This window comes from Balaenoptera borealis, assembly GCF_965194805.1.
Source record: "Balaenoptera borealis genome assembly, chromosome: 6".
NCBI lineage: Eukaryota > Metazoa > Chordata > Mammalia > Artiodactyla > Balaenopteridae > Balaenoptera > Balaenoptera borealis.
In genome coordinates this window covers 82733116-82748354 of record NC_138863.1, presented here as the reverse complement: position 1 = coordinate 82748354, position 15239 = coordinate 82733116, and the positions used below count along the sequence as shown (strand labels likewise).

The window sequence follows — 15239 nt, the reverse complement described above, 5'->3', positions numbered from 1 at the left end:
TGATATGGGTGAGGGGAAGGGGGGGAGTAGGGTAGAAAATAGGAAAGTGTTTTAGTGGAAAATTCTCAATTTGTCATCTCCCCTTGTCAAAGTCCGAGAGAGAGAGAGAGTTACAAACAGACATCAATGTACTTAAACCAGAAACTGTCACCTGCTGGACTTTTAGATTTCTTTCAGTTACAAGTGACAAAAGCACAAATCATCTTGAGCAAATCTGGGACTTTGCTGGCTCATGATAGGAAAGAAAAGAACAATAAGACAATAGGAACAATAGAACAATAGGAAGAGCAGGGATGCTACTGAACCTCTGAAACTATTGGAATTAGGTACTTAGATGCACAGTGGACTTTTATTCTGTTTCCCATTCCTGCCTCTCTGCCAGTGCACTTCTTCCTCTTCCCCTGCAGAATGGTTTTTTTTTTCAAATGAGAGGGTACATAACCTTTGACAGTTGCTAAGTTTTACATCTTACAGACTTACCCTAGAAAGAGGCTGCCCTCAAGCTCTCTCTGGCCCCCAGTCCACCCAAGGAAAGTACGCATGACCTCAGCTTAAATCAGCCCTGGGACCAGTCAACTGGGGCCAGAGGGAGGGCTGCTGCAATTGGTTCAGTTCCCAGGGTGGACCCAGCAGGTAGAGCCTGGGAATGGAGAAATGAAAGGATACTCAGGTGTTTATTCCTGTGTTAACTATGAAGATGAGGAAAAGGGAAAGAGGCACTTCTTAGCAAAGGGATCCTGGCAGACAGTCCCAGGTGCCAGATGTCCTCTACAACTGGCACAGCACAGTGCTGCTTAAAGACCCAGTGTCTCACATTGGCAAAAAATCCTCACTCCGTCACTATGGAACACCATGTGGTTTCAAGTCACTGGGAACTATAAAGAACATAACCTTCTTGGGTTAAACGTGTAATATAGAGACAGCAACAAGACAATATCATGGGGACACCCGAATAGGAGAAAAGGTTTTGGTAGATACCACATGTCATACCGGTATCCACTGGTCCACACCTACCAGACAGTCTCTGGGATTTCCAGAAATAGTTGATGGTGGGGGCAGAGGGAGCATTGCTGGAGGCTGGAGTTTCTGCAATAGTAATTAGGTGCTAGAGCTAGCAAAATAAGAATTAATGCTACTAGTGTAGGGCACAAGGGCATAGGGTTAAGAGCTGGGGCTCTGGAGCTAGACGAGCTGGGTTCAAATTCTTGCTGCACCACTTCCTAGCTGTGGGATCTTGGGCAAATGGCTAATGCCTCTGTGCCTCAGGTTTTTCATTTGAAAAATGAGAATAATAACATTACTTACCTCACAAGGTTATTTTGAGGATTAAAATATGTAATAGCACTTTAAAAATTTTATTTCTCAGGTAGATACAGACAGAGACCTCTGAAAACTACAATATCTCCAGATCCAAAGGCATGAATTTAGGTAAAATTTAAAATATTAATAGGATATTTCAGGGCAGAGAGTTATGCCTAATACCTCAGTCTATCCAGCATATAGACACCTACCTACTCTGATTTTGAGTTCACTGTGCCAGGCAGGAAGGAGTTATTTCTAACTCTTACTCTCCTCCTACCATATCTCTAAAGGTCTGATCTCAAGTAGCTTTTTGATGGCTTAGGAATTCTTGGGCCCAGGCCTTGAAGACCTCCCAGTTTGGGCCCCATCCCCACTGATTCTGGTCTCTGAAACCTGGAACTTCAGAGTCTCTAAGAATTACTGGGGAAATGTGGGGAAGGAGGGGGAAATAAATCCTGAGAGGACTGAGGAGTAGCTCACAGTGGCCCGCTGAAGGAGATAAGAAATAAAAAAGAAGAGTACACATTTGTGCAGCCTGGCACAGTGGTCCAGGCTGTCCTGGAGACAAATGATAACACCCAGCTGTCTTCCAGGACAAGGTCAAGGCAAACAATTCGTCTTTGGCTACCTACCGTGGTTCTGAAATAACAGGGAGTTAGAAGACAACCAGGTTAATCCAGAGCACTTACAATCAAAGCGTGGCAACATCCAGGTCAGCTGCACTGCTCCTTCCTGAAGTCAGGGAAATGTCAGCTCAGATACAAAACGGAAAAGTGGACTCTTTTGAACTGTTGACTGAAGATAACCATGGGTTGTGAGTGCAGTGAGTGTTTTTCTTCCTCTCTCTCTTAAAAGGAAGTTGCTAAACTTGTTACTGGAAAGAGTCAGATTCCTTAGATTGTTCCATATGCCCAAATCTGACAGTTACACTGGCACACTTTGATTCCCCATTTCAAAAATGTGTGTGGAGACGCAACTGAGCGGCTTCCATGTCACATCCTGTTCTCTCAATCCAGCTTTTGACATTTGCAGAGGACTCTTCCAAGGGAGTAAACTAAGCACAGATAGAACTCAGTCTTTTCCCTTTCAGCCATCTCTTCCTTTAACATATTCTTCATCAAAGATGCACTAGAAAACACTGTCTAGTGCGTAGTGAAGGTGTAATTTTTCAGTTTCTCACTGAGACGCAGGTTGGCAAATAGGTTAATTTTAACTTCACAGATTGCAAGGTGTGTGAATAGAACAGCTATATCAAGAACAAAATAGAGCTGAGAAGAAAGAGCTGCTCTGAACCAGTAGGCTGTTTCCTCCCTAAGGTCACAGAGGGCACAGGGGCTATTGCGTTGACTGCTGAAACAGCACTGAGTTAAAGAACTTCAAAACTATCTGCCCCTTTGGTTCTTATCAGGAAAAGAGAAGTGTGTGGAACATGAAAGAAAGAGAGAGATACCCAAACTTTTCATGGATAATAATTATAGCTAACATTGATTAGGTGCTTGCTGCATGCCATGCTCCAGACCAGGAATATAACACACGTGATCTCATTGAATTCTTACCACAACTCTATGAGAAAGGGACAATTTCAATCTCCTTTTGTAGATGCGGAAGCCAAGGCTCAGAGAAGTTTAAATATTGCTTGAAATCACACAACTGATAAATGGTGGCAGTGAGATCTGCACCAAGGTCTGTCTGGCTTCAGAACCCATATCCCATTTCTCTTTCCTGGCTTGTGCCCTAAACCCAAAGATAAGAAAAAATTGTTTGCTGTCAGCCTTCAGTTGCTTGAGGCCTCCTGCACAGTTTAGGGATTACCCTCTCACCTCTTTCTTCCTGGCGCCCATTTGTTAGATCCTCCTTCAGAAGAGTGAGTAAATAGGGGCTACCGGCCAGGGAAAGAGGAAAAAGCAAGCAATTGATTTGACGCACCTGTTACGAAACCCATGGAGGAAGTAATTAAAACCAGTGGGTAGGAAGATTTAGGGATTATCTGCATGTTTCAGTTATCAAAAGTGTTCACTGTTCTTCATAAACCTACATAATCAAGTTGGCTCCAGAGCAGTTTTGTTTGCTTTGCCCTTTTACCCACCTAATTAGCCTAGACAAAGACTTCACCTCTGATTTTACATGAACAAAGTCATTCTGTATGAAACATAACTGGTTCTGCAAGTCATACAACAGCAAGGGCCCACCCTTAGATTAAATACAATTTAAGGCCAGTAATGAGCAAGGTCAATAAGTCATCTTAAGGCCTCTTACTCCTACTGCCTACCTAATTAGGGTGTGTTTATTCATTTTCAAATGCCAGAAAAGTCCAAAGGAGATTTTGCTCATCTTAATAAAGCATGGATCTTAAAGGGTGTCGCTTCAATACAACTGACTTAGATTCACAGTTTTGTCATTCCCTGGGTATAGACCCTTGTCTTAGTGATAGAAAACACACACAAACACACACACACACACACACACACACACATACACATACACACAAATACATACTCAAATAAATATTTGCAATGATAATATATTGACTCAAGTAAAGCTTTGTTAAACACTTTGTTTAAAAAAACCTGAATATTAGCCTGAGGATATTAAATGACTGTCTTGGGGGATAAAGGCAGAATGCTATTCCTGTTTGATTTGGGGCAAAGCAGAAAGCTAGGGCAGCATGAAGTGCTGAAGTTTTGTAAGCTTGTATATTAAAATAAATATTTCTTCTTGGATGAAGTCACAGTTATCTGAATGCTTTGGAAAAGAGAGCTCCCTTTTAAATCTTTCTGACATCATTCATCCCTTGAATGAAATATATCTATTCCCACAGGTCACAATAGCCATTGATTGATAAATGGACACTGTGGCAGAAACTGCCAGCTGCTCACTAAAATCCATGTTTTCCACTTCTTCCTGGGAGCACAGGTGGCCTGTGCTTCCCACTCTCCTCTGCAGTTAGAGGTGACCATTTAGCCAGTGGAGTATGGGCAGAAGTGATGAGTGCCACCTCCAGGCCCATAAGAGCCTTCCATGCTTGCTCCTCTCTGCCCTTTTCCCTACCAGCCTGTGTACTTGGAAGCCACATGTTAAAGATGGCACAGCTTCCTTATGCCTGGACCCTTAAATGACTTCATGAAAGAGGGCCACCCTTCTGCCCTGTTCACTTGCCCAGTATCATCATGTGAGCGAGAAATAAATTTCACTGTGTTTTAGCCATAATATATTTTGGGGTCTATTCTTATGGCAGTTAGCCTGCCCTAATTAATAGACACATTTTTCAGGCAAAAATCAGCTCCAAATCTATTCTAATCATTTCAGTTTTGACTGACCTCCTAGGTATGACTCAGTAGAGGCATTAACCCCCTATAGCTAAGTCCCTATTGTTATTTACTTAGCAGCACAGCTACATGGAGTAGCTTGATTGCAAATCAACATCTGTAAATCAGAACATCTGCCCTTGAGACTTTTCACTTAAGACTCATTTTGAAAAAACTGTTGGTTTTCTTTTGTACAGGGAGCCTTGACACATGCAAAGTACCTTTTCTAATTCACAGGCCAAGAGTTTCTAATGATGCCTCCATCTTAGTCTATCTAGAGAATGAATACCTATGTCTTTGAAGTGGCCCCCAGGAAACTCACAATTTCATATAGTAATTGTCTGAGTAAGATTATTTAACTTTCTTTAAACAAATTGTGCATCAATTCCCATCTCAACTGAAGGCATAAAAAGAATTTTTAGTTTTTTTGAACAATGTGAAGACCAACTAGAAAACAATGTGCATAAAACTAGTCTAAGGTAAATGCTGTTTTCTTCAATATTCCATGCAATTACTCTGAAATATTTTTTTAAAGTGGTTTCAAAAAACATTTTAAGATGATTTTTAAAAATCTGCCTAAACAGCATGTATAAATTATCTTTTGAAATATGCAAATTATTTGTTCACATACAAGAACACCAACCCTCCCCCCTTCCCCATCCTTCCCTCCCCATTATTGAAGAACAAATATTCTGGGGAAATTATTTGATTCCCTAGTTTCTGTCTTCACAGATTGCTGAAACAGGAAATCAGAATAGGGTTCAGAGCAGAGACCAGTCCTAGAAATTGGGGAGGGAGATTAGGAGGAAGATAGAAGAGAAAATATGAGGGGAAAGAAAGAAGAGCTAATACAGCAGAAACTAACACAACATTGTAAAGCAATTATACTCCAATAAAGATGTTAAAAAAAATAAGAAAGAAAGAAGAGCTAAGCTTAAAAACAAGAGAAAGAAAGTGGCATGCTCAGACAAACAGGCAACATGGAGCTGGGAAAGGGAGCTGAGGGTGTTGAATAGTTAGTTATGCAGTGACTGAAGAGTCAGGGACACCACTTCATAGGCTGCTTAAAGCAGTTCAGTAATGTGACCAGTATGTTACGGTTTCATTGATCCGTGAATTATAAATTCAGAGTATATTAACTTTTAGTGCTCAAATCATAATAGTACTCTCTACAAATGAAGTTCTCATCCTCCTTGCCCAACGCCTGCAAATTGCTACCCCCACGTTATTTGTGGAGCCTCCAAAGAAGTGGGTCCTTTGTGCTTAAAAAACAACTGTCCACTAGTCACCAGTTGGTGTCTTCCAACCAGTCTTTTCCGTGGTTGATGTCCACTCCTTGACTTGAAGGAGCCTCTTGGTTGCCACTGATAATACATCCCTTATGAGATCACCAGCCAGCTCAGGGGTGAGAAGTTGAGGGCGCTTATGGCTACAGTAAAATGAAAAAGTCAAATGAATGACCTGGGGCTGGACATCCACCTGCCTTCTTACCCAGATTCAGCTTATGTTAATCACTGGCCAAATTAAGTAACTGTTTGGTGTATGTCCTCTCCATACTTAGTTCATCCTCTGTTTCCTCTAATCTTGATTTCTTTGTAAACATGTCTTGAAGGCAAAAGGAATCTGATCTCAAAATGGATTCCTGTTTTGGTTTTTGAGGTCTGCCAGTAATTTGTACCATCTAAGGACATCAGAAGCAGCTATTTTGACCATAACCAGATGGCTGCAGCTTCCCAAATTATCTGTATCTTCACTGTAACATTTTTTCCCATTTGTTTTATGAAACTTTTTGTGAATCTATTGGTATCTTTTATTTCAGCAATGAAAATTCCCCCAGGGAACATCTTTTCAGTCTCCCTCTAAACTTTTTCCTAGTAGTTGTAAATTGTGAGGTTAAATATGAATTAAATAATCTGTTCAACTTTATAATGCTGCAAAGAAACATCAGCAGCTTCCCAGTAGGCCATGCTAATTTATACAGAAAAGCTAGGTTGGATCCAAATCTCAATGTTTCAATAACCATGCCCTGGCTCCTCAAAAAACCAGCTTCAACTCAAAAAAAAAAAAAAAGAAGAAAGAAAGAAAATTTTAAAAACAATAATATGTACTGTGTGTGCATAAAGTTTTATACATATATATTTCATTTATATACATTATATATGTATATAAAACTTTATGGAGCTACGGTTACACAAAAGTCTAAATTTCAGCCAAAATTGGGAAGAAGATGAAAAGAAGACCCTAAACTCTGGTAACTGGACTTTATTTGGAGTCATTAATAAAAACTGATTTGATTAGGAAAGGATTTCAATGGAAGCAACAGAAAAGCTGTAATTACCGTCATTGGACTGAAACTCGCTATGAGATTATGCAGTCTCTCTCCTCTCTCGCTGAGACATGCTCCTCTTTAGAAAGACAGCAAGTTTCATCCCCATCTCTTCCTTGCACAGGGCAAGGGTGATTGAGAAGTCTACACGTGACCAGCAGAACTATCTTTTGTACCCATTCCAGTACTTCAGCTGGATCTTTGTGCAGGCTGGGGTTACTCTGGCAACGCAGTGATAAATAATACCTCTTTCAGTGTAGCCTGCCCTGGCAAAGGCTTCAGTGGCAGTTAAGGAGGAAACCAGATAAAAAAGGGAAGCTGGAGGATGTCACTGTAGAAGCAGAGAGGGTTGGAGTATTAGTCTGCATTTTTCCGCGCCTGATTTACACTTCTTATGCTAGTCCTTAAGTATATGGGAAAAGATCACCAACTTGGGTTAAGAGACTGATCTGAGGAGTGGCTCAAAGTCATTCTTTAAACCTCTCTGGGTCCTTGTTTGTTCCAACTGCAAATTAAGAACAATTCCTTATTATATTTCCAGGGCAACTCTGAGAATTTGAGATGCTAACACACTGGCCATTAAACATTTGCATTTTGCATTGTCAGGATAGGCTAAATTATGCTGAGGTTAAAAAAAAAAAAAATCTAAACTAAAATTTTTGTGCTTTAACGTGACACAAGTTGATTATCTCATACACAGTCCAGGGCCGACCTGGGCCACTCTCCAGGGCAGCTGTTCTCCAAGCAGCAGGATAGCAATCCCTGATACTTAGATCCTAGGGCTCCACCGTCTCCACACATGTCCTCCTCCATGACAACCGTGGCAGGAGAAGAGACTAGGAACTCACAACCTGTCGGCCGAAACTTGTCACGTGATTTCTCCCAAGTGTGGGGGCAAGTTTTCCCACTTCCTCAGGTGAGTTCAGTGAGAACTAAAAGTCTCGTCTACAGAGTTCTGTAAGAAAGTACATGTGATACATATAAAATGATATAAAATAACTAGGAAACCATAGATAACAGTACAGGGAGTTTTAAATATGCTCACAAGTACCTGAGAAACAGAATCTTTGTGCCCAAGACTCAGCTTCATGCCAGGAAAGCTGAAAAGAATCATAACAGTTCCTTCTCTCAGAGAGCTTTCCTTCTTATTGGAAAGACAAGATATCCTTCAAAGAAACAAGGCAGCCGGAAATAGTGAAAAGAGCTCTGTGTTAGGAGCCAGACTAGTTGGATTCTACTGCCAGCTCTGTCGCTTACTAACTGCATCATCTTGGGCAAGTACCTTGGTCATTCTCAGGTTTTCATCTAAAAACTACATAATCTTCAGCAATGAAAATTCCCCCAGGGAACATCTTTTCAGTCTCCCTCTAAGCTTTTTCCTAGTAGTTGTAAATTGTGAGGTTAAATATGAATTAAATAATGTGGTGAGGACCAGACGAGATGACTGGCATGCCTGAGAACTGGGAATGACAAAGTGTTCTCCACATATAAGCTGTATCTGGAGAACAATACAAAATACTACAATAATAGCACTTGAACAATTTATTGAGCACCTACTCTTTTACAGACTTTATACTTTACATAGGATTTCTCTTCTTGGAGTTTGGCTGTGGATTTAAACAGGAAGAGAGAAGGAAGAGAAACTCAGTTACTCAATTCCATGTGTGGCGAGTGGCTTGAAACAGATGGAGGGGCTGGATTTGTAAGAGTAAGGCCTACTGTTAAAGACAAAAAGAGATGAAAAGTTTCTGGAGAAGTGTGGTTGCACAACAATGTGAATATATTTAACATTACTGAATTGTACACTTAAAAATGCTTAAGATGGTAAATCTTATGTTGTGTATTTTACCACAATTAAAAATTTTTAAACAAAAGCAAAACAGAACTTTTCAAAAAGAAGGTAGATCTGAATAGTACAAATGGTTTCTGAGAAACCAGAGTGGTTGTAGGGAAGGGCCCATTGATGGAGAAATTTTAAAGGCAGGTTGACAAGAGTGGCCTAGATCCAGGTGTTAATAGGAAGCTGTAATAGGTTTTTTTTTTTTTTTTTTTTAAAGAAATTCACGTTCTTTTATTTATTTATTTATTTATTTATTTATTTATTTATTTATTTATTTATGACTGTGTTGAGTCTTCGTTTCTGTGGGAGGGCTTTCTCTAGTTGCGGCAAGTGGGGACCACTCTTCATCGCGGTGCGCGGGCCTCTCACCATCGCGGCCTCTCTTGTTGCGGAGCACAGGCTCCAGACGCGCAGGCTCAGTAATTGTGGCTCACGGGCCCAGTTGCTCCGTGGCATGTGGGATCTTCCCAGACCAGGGCTCGAACCCGTGTCCCCTGCATTGGCAGGCAGATTCTCAACCACTGCGCCACCAGGGAAGCCCTGTAATAGGTTCTTGAATAGGAAAATGACATGACAAAAATGCTGTTTAACAAGTTTAATTGGACACAATATTCAGGATGAATATTTATATCTGGAGAGAGGCTGGAAGAATGGACCATATACAATTATTTCTTGAATCTAGAGAAACGTGACTAGAGCCTCAGCCAGGGAATGGAGAGGAATAAAATGTGGCTGTGAAGACAAAAACCAGTATATTGTGCCACTGATTGGATAAGGAGGATAATGGAAAGAGGAGAGTCCAAGATACCCCCAAGTTTGAATCTGGAAGGTGGCAAAAATGACTTTGCACCTTTCATCTGCTATCACATAAGGAGGGCCATCTTAAATATTCTGACACAAAAGGAAAATTATATGATTACTTAATAATAAAAGGAGGGCTAAAGACAAATTGTTGGCCATCCAACAATTTGGCCATCCCCCTGATGGCCATCTCTCCATTACCTCTGAACAAGTCCACAGTCCTGAGCATAACATCCAAGGCCTTGGTTAGTCTGGCCACACCACACTTTCTTGAACCTTTAACTCATTACATCCTCTTATATGACCTCATGCTTCCCACACCAAACTGCCTAAGGCTTCCACAAGCAGGCCATGCAATTTCTCACTTCATGCCTTTGCTTCTTCAGTTCCCTCTAAATGGAATGCTCTTTCCTTTTTTGTGAAGGAACTTGCCATGCCTTGCCCTGTGCCTCAATATGACTTTGTTCTTCTAGCGTATTTGATTCATTTGATTTGGGATTATGACTAACTGAATACATGTTCTTCTATCTCTAGGGTAACCAGTTCATCTGGATTTGTCCAGCACCATCACCATTTTAAAACGGAAAGAACCGTGTCCCAGGAAACCCATCAGCATCAGGCAAACTGTGATGGATGGTCACCTTACACCTTTATTGTATCACAAGCCAAAGGACAGAGAGAGCAGCCTAGGTATTTCTATAAGCACTTTATTTGTATTGTCTCAATTTCTATAAGCACTAGGTATTTCTATAAGCACTTTATTTGTATTGTCTCAATCATCAAAGCCACCAAGAAGAAAGGTGTCATTATTCCATTTTATAGATGAGGAGACAGAGGCTCAGAGGAGGTAAGTAATATGTTTGGGAAGTGGCAGAGCTGGGATTGGAACCCAAGATGTCTGATTTTGAAGCCCATTCAGTGAAGAGCCAGACATCAAGGAGTTGGAGCAGGAGACTGACAAGTGTTTCCCCAAACCCTGCTTTTCTTAATAAAGGACTATTTATTCTATATTCCAAATGTGACAATGACTAGCTCAATCAATGTTAATTGAACTGAAGTTAACTAATTGGTAGACACCTAATGTGAAGAAGAAGAGAAATGGATAAAGAATAAGGGAGTCAAGATAGAGAAATAGTAACTAATTTTCCACAGTACAAAGGAAAAAGAAGGATAGCAATGGTGCTTCTAGTTAGAGTGTAAGATAAAATTATATCTAGTCTGAATGCTCTCCCAAGTCTCACTTCCTTTCAATCGGATGGAAACCAAGTCCTTTTTTCAACATTCTCTCAGAACATTTCCAATATTACTTCTCATTATTCTTATATTATTCCATTTGCATTTTAAGCATACAGTGTAAAGGCTGGAAAACAATGAAACATGCAAATAAGGAAGCTGAAACTGTTCTTTGAAAAGTTAAGTGATGAAAAGTAATGGCATTCAAGTTCTTTAAATGCAATACATTATCTCTTAAATCGACTTTTCTGTTCCTTTTCTACCTTCCCCCTGCTTTTGTTACTCTCTGTGTTGAAAAAAAGTGAAATTCTACAGTAGTATTTTTGCAGGGTAAAGTAATTTTTAGAGTTTGAATTATTTGTTTTTAATCTTAACCTGGAAGAAAAATTCTATAACAGTTCTCCATCATTACTATTTGAGATAGGTTATCAAATTAATCCAGATGCATTTAGTACTGAATATTCTTAAAGTCTGAGCTATCCTGAAGGTCAAGGCTTTTGCCCTTCTTAGGCCAGGATTAATGACCTGAACTCCACTAACGGGTGTTTTTAGCCAATTGGATCATCACATGGCCATTCAGGGCATCATTGTGAGGAGCTACATTTTATAATTTCTGTTTACGTAAAGTAAGCTTTTAAATTGTTCTCTCTCATAATCTGCAAGCTCTTAGAGAAGAAAAAAAATAAATCATTTCTACATTATTAACCTGCTATTTTAAAGTGCCCAAAATAGCCCTCCACGTGGATCAATTGAGAATAAATGTATCCTCATGATGACAGTAGGGACAGTGGTAGCAGAAACCTTCTTCAATGATGCTAGAACAGTCAGTAAAGCATTGTGTATCTATTTTTAAATAAATCCCAAATGATCTCTGCACTCACAGAAGGCCTATGTGAGCCCAGCCCCGATCCCCTCATTGTAAGCGCTAGGCTCCTTCCCTTCACTCTCACAGCTGAGCCCTGACCAGAGTCTTTCTAGATTTTGGTTCTGTTCTCCTCTACCCCTTGGTAGAGAATCTTGGAGAGCGTCAGCCCTCAGGCAGTGTGGCATCAATGTAAGAAAATTATGTATCTCAGTTAGGACATTTGGTAAGATGAGTCTTGAGGGAAGCAGGAGGTAAATGAAACTTATCTTTAGCTTGACCTTTAGGGTTTTATAACCTCCTCATTGGGTAGTTTTCCCCCTCCACAGGCCTTCTTTCTTAGTACCCATGAAGGGCTCCTCCTACGCCTCCTACCTTCATAAGCTACTCTCCCCAGATTTTCACCAGTTCTCCTCCCAGGAGTATCTGCATTTTAAATACAAAAAGTCTCCCCTTAAAAAAAGAAGCAATTTAATCATTTTTAATTATAAAAAGATATATACTTACTTCATAAAATGTAGGGAATTATAAAGAAGAAAATAAAAATCACCCATCATCCCACCATCTCTGGATGGGATATATCCTTCTGGATTACTTTGCAAGCTTACATGCCTATACAAGTGCTTGAGACCATACATAACCTGCTTTTTTCCCCTGTACTATCTCATTAATAAGGGCCCTCAAAGGTTTTTTTTTTTAAGTGCCTTAATAAATGCTGGCATAATCTGATTCTAACATTTTGTCTTTTCTGGTAGAAAAAGACCTGCTGATCAATCTCTCTCTCTCTCTCTCTTCCTCTCCCTTTCTCTGCACCTTACCACCAACACAACATTTGGTCAAAATGATACAGAGAACACTCTTTATTCACAAAATAAATCACAATTCACTCTTCAAATAGGATTAAGAACAACCCACCAAACGTGGCAGGTCTATCTGCCCCCTACACTGTGCTCTCCAAGGACAGATGCCAGGCCCTGGTCTTCCTCTTTGTGCTCCTCAGTGCTCAGAACTTGGACATTTTTCATGCATTGAGTGGGCTCTTTCAAGCTAAAAATCCACGTGTTTCAGCTTTGGCAAACTGTTTTCTCTTACTGCTTTAGAGTATTTCCTCCCCTTCATTTTCTGTCCTTTTTTTTCAGAAGATGTTGGACCTCCTGATTTGATCTCTTATCTCATTGCATTTTGTGTTTCTATTTCTTCTTCTTATTGTTTTATATTCCAGGAGATCCCCCCTACTTCATTTTCCAGCTCTTGTACCAAATTTCTTTTATATAGGTAATCATATTTTTATTCTTTAAGAGTGCTTACCTTTCTGATTGTTCTTATATCATGGAATCTTTTCTTGACTCTCTTTTAAAATTTTATTCTATTTCCTAAATAATCTTGGTTTCAGTTTTAGTTTTCTTCTGTTTATCTTGGTCTTTCTCTTTCGTGGCACTATATCTCTGTGTGCCTTGTCTGTCCTATTACATTAAGAGAAGGGGATGACAGGGCTTCTGGGGAGCTCCACTGCTGCTGGATAAGCCAATCTACTTCTTGGGAGAGCTCTCCCCTGAGTAGGAAACCTAATAGGGAACTATGTGTTCATGGGTAAAACATAAACTTGCAGCTTCATTTAAAAAGTGAGGGTAAGAGCTACCTCTGAGGCTACAGACCCCACCCTTACCCACCACCCCCAAACAAAGAATACAGGCACCATCACCAAAGGCTTAACTTTCCTCCAAGGGTTAGTTCATTTATTCAAGATATGGAGTCTCAGAATATTTTCCTGGGAATAAATGACTCTTTAGGTTTCGAGGGATAGAAATATACAAAATTAGCAAAGATGCATAGTCTCTTACCCACAATTCTGAAATCCAAAGACCTCTAAAAACCAATGTTTTTTCCTAAGTTTGGAGCTGACTCGTTAGGTAGCAAGCCCGACCTGAACTGATTGCAACTACATACAGTCTTTATTTGTCTACTTAGTGTAGAAATATTAAAGGGTTTGGTTATGAGGTGCTGTCCCAGACCTTCCTGGGGTGTTATGTAATATATGAGATATATATTCCCCAAGACTGTGTTCTTTTAAAGGGTTTTTTCAAAACAATAGATTGATTGCTCAAAAGGTAAACTAAAGAACTGATTTAGACTTTTAAATGGTGCTATTTTAATAGTAGTTTTGTTGTTAAAAGTTTTTATTGGTTGGTTTGGTTTTTTCCATTTACACCTATGAAATTTCAAAAGAAAAAAAAAGTCTTAGGACTCAGTTTTAGCCAATGTACCCCGTTTATACACAAACAGAAAATTATCAGTGATCCATTAATTTATTTGTTTTATCACTTGGAGTTGATTCTATATTGAGTTTTCTTGTCCTCTTCCTGATTTCTTCTCATACCTGGACCAGTTTTTTAAAGACCTAGGTCTATTCCACCTGACATGTATATAATGGTGAGGCAAATTAATTTAAAATCTATAGTGAAATACCATGGTGAAAAAAAATGTGAAAATGAAACTTTCGTTTAGAAATGGTTCCTCAGCCAGAACCATTCATATTGGCCACACATAATTCATCATTTATCTCAGTTAGGCAGAATCATTTTTCTAGTTGCATGTGGAGTCATAAGGTGGAAATCAGATTAGCCTCCCTCTTAACAGAGCCCAAAGCTGTTAATAATAAATCCAAGAGATATAGTTTAATTAAAAAAAAAAAAACCTAGAAACTATTATCAGACAGAAATCACCTAATAAAAAAAGTAATTTATAATGTACATCCTAATTAATAATTTACTCCTAGGCTAAAAAAAATTATCAAAAGTAATTACAATTAAAATATACTATTTCTCCTTTAAGGATAATAGGATAACACTAAGAAGCTAGGATAATCTTGAGCAACAAATTCAACTGCTACTATCTCCACTTTCTGTCAAAAATTATAATTAATTTTTAATGCTACTTTTTTATACAGAGGTGTCTTTCCCTCAGCTAACAGTCCATTAAGCTGGTAATTGTAAATTTACAAATGTTAAAACTTTCTAACCATAGTCTAGTATAATTCTACCCAGGAAAGCTATCCATTAATTTACAAGGATTTGGAAAACAATAGCCAAGTGCGTAAGACTTGAATGAGAGATTTAAATTGGCTTAAATTAGGCTACATTGAGTTACTGACCTAGAACCAATTTCTGATTAAACAAGAGACTTCAAGGAAGGAGATTAAATACAAGTAGCCTCCCCCAGGCTATAAACATTACAAGAACAGGAACTTGGTACATATTTTTCATTGTCATATCCCCAAGCTCTCACACAGTGCCTAGCAAAAAAAAAAAAAAAAAAACACACTGAAAAATTATATATTGCTTAAATAAATGAAAGGATAAAGAATTATAATACATACATATATCATTGTACTGTACATCTAAAACTAATATAATGTTATATGTCAATTACATCTCAATTTTTTAAAAAAATACTTTCTCCTAATAAACAATTTTGCCAAATTAAAGGGAAAAAAAGAATTCCAGAAAAAAAAATGTGAATATAAACAGTTGTGCTCGGTGCACAACTTAAGGAACAGAGGACTTATTTTCC

At 39.1% G+C, this 15239-nt stretch overlaps 1 long non-coding RNA gene across 1 annotated transcript; it reads left to right on the top strand.

Annotated features, from left to right (window-relative positions):
* The first annotated feature begins 284 nt into the window (after positions 1-284).
* Positions 285-15038, top strand: LOC309631162. Its single transcript, XR_014246115.1, has 2 exons — positions 285-8965; positions 9323-15038. It is a non-coding gene; the product is annotated as an uncharacterized lncRNA (long non-coding RNA).
* Positions 15039-15239: the final 201 nt, after the last annotated feature.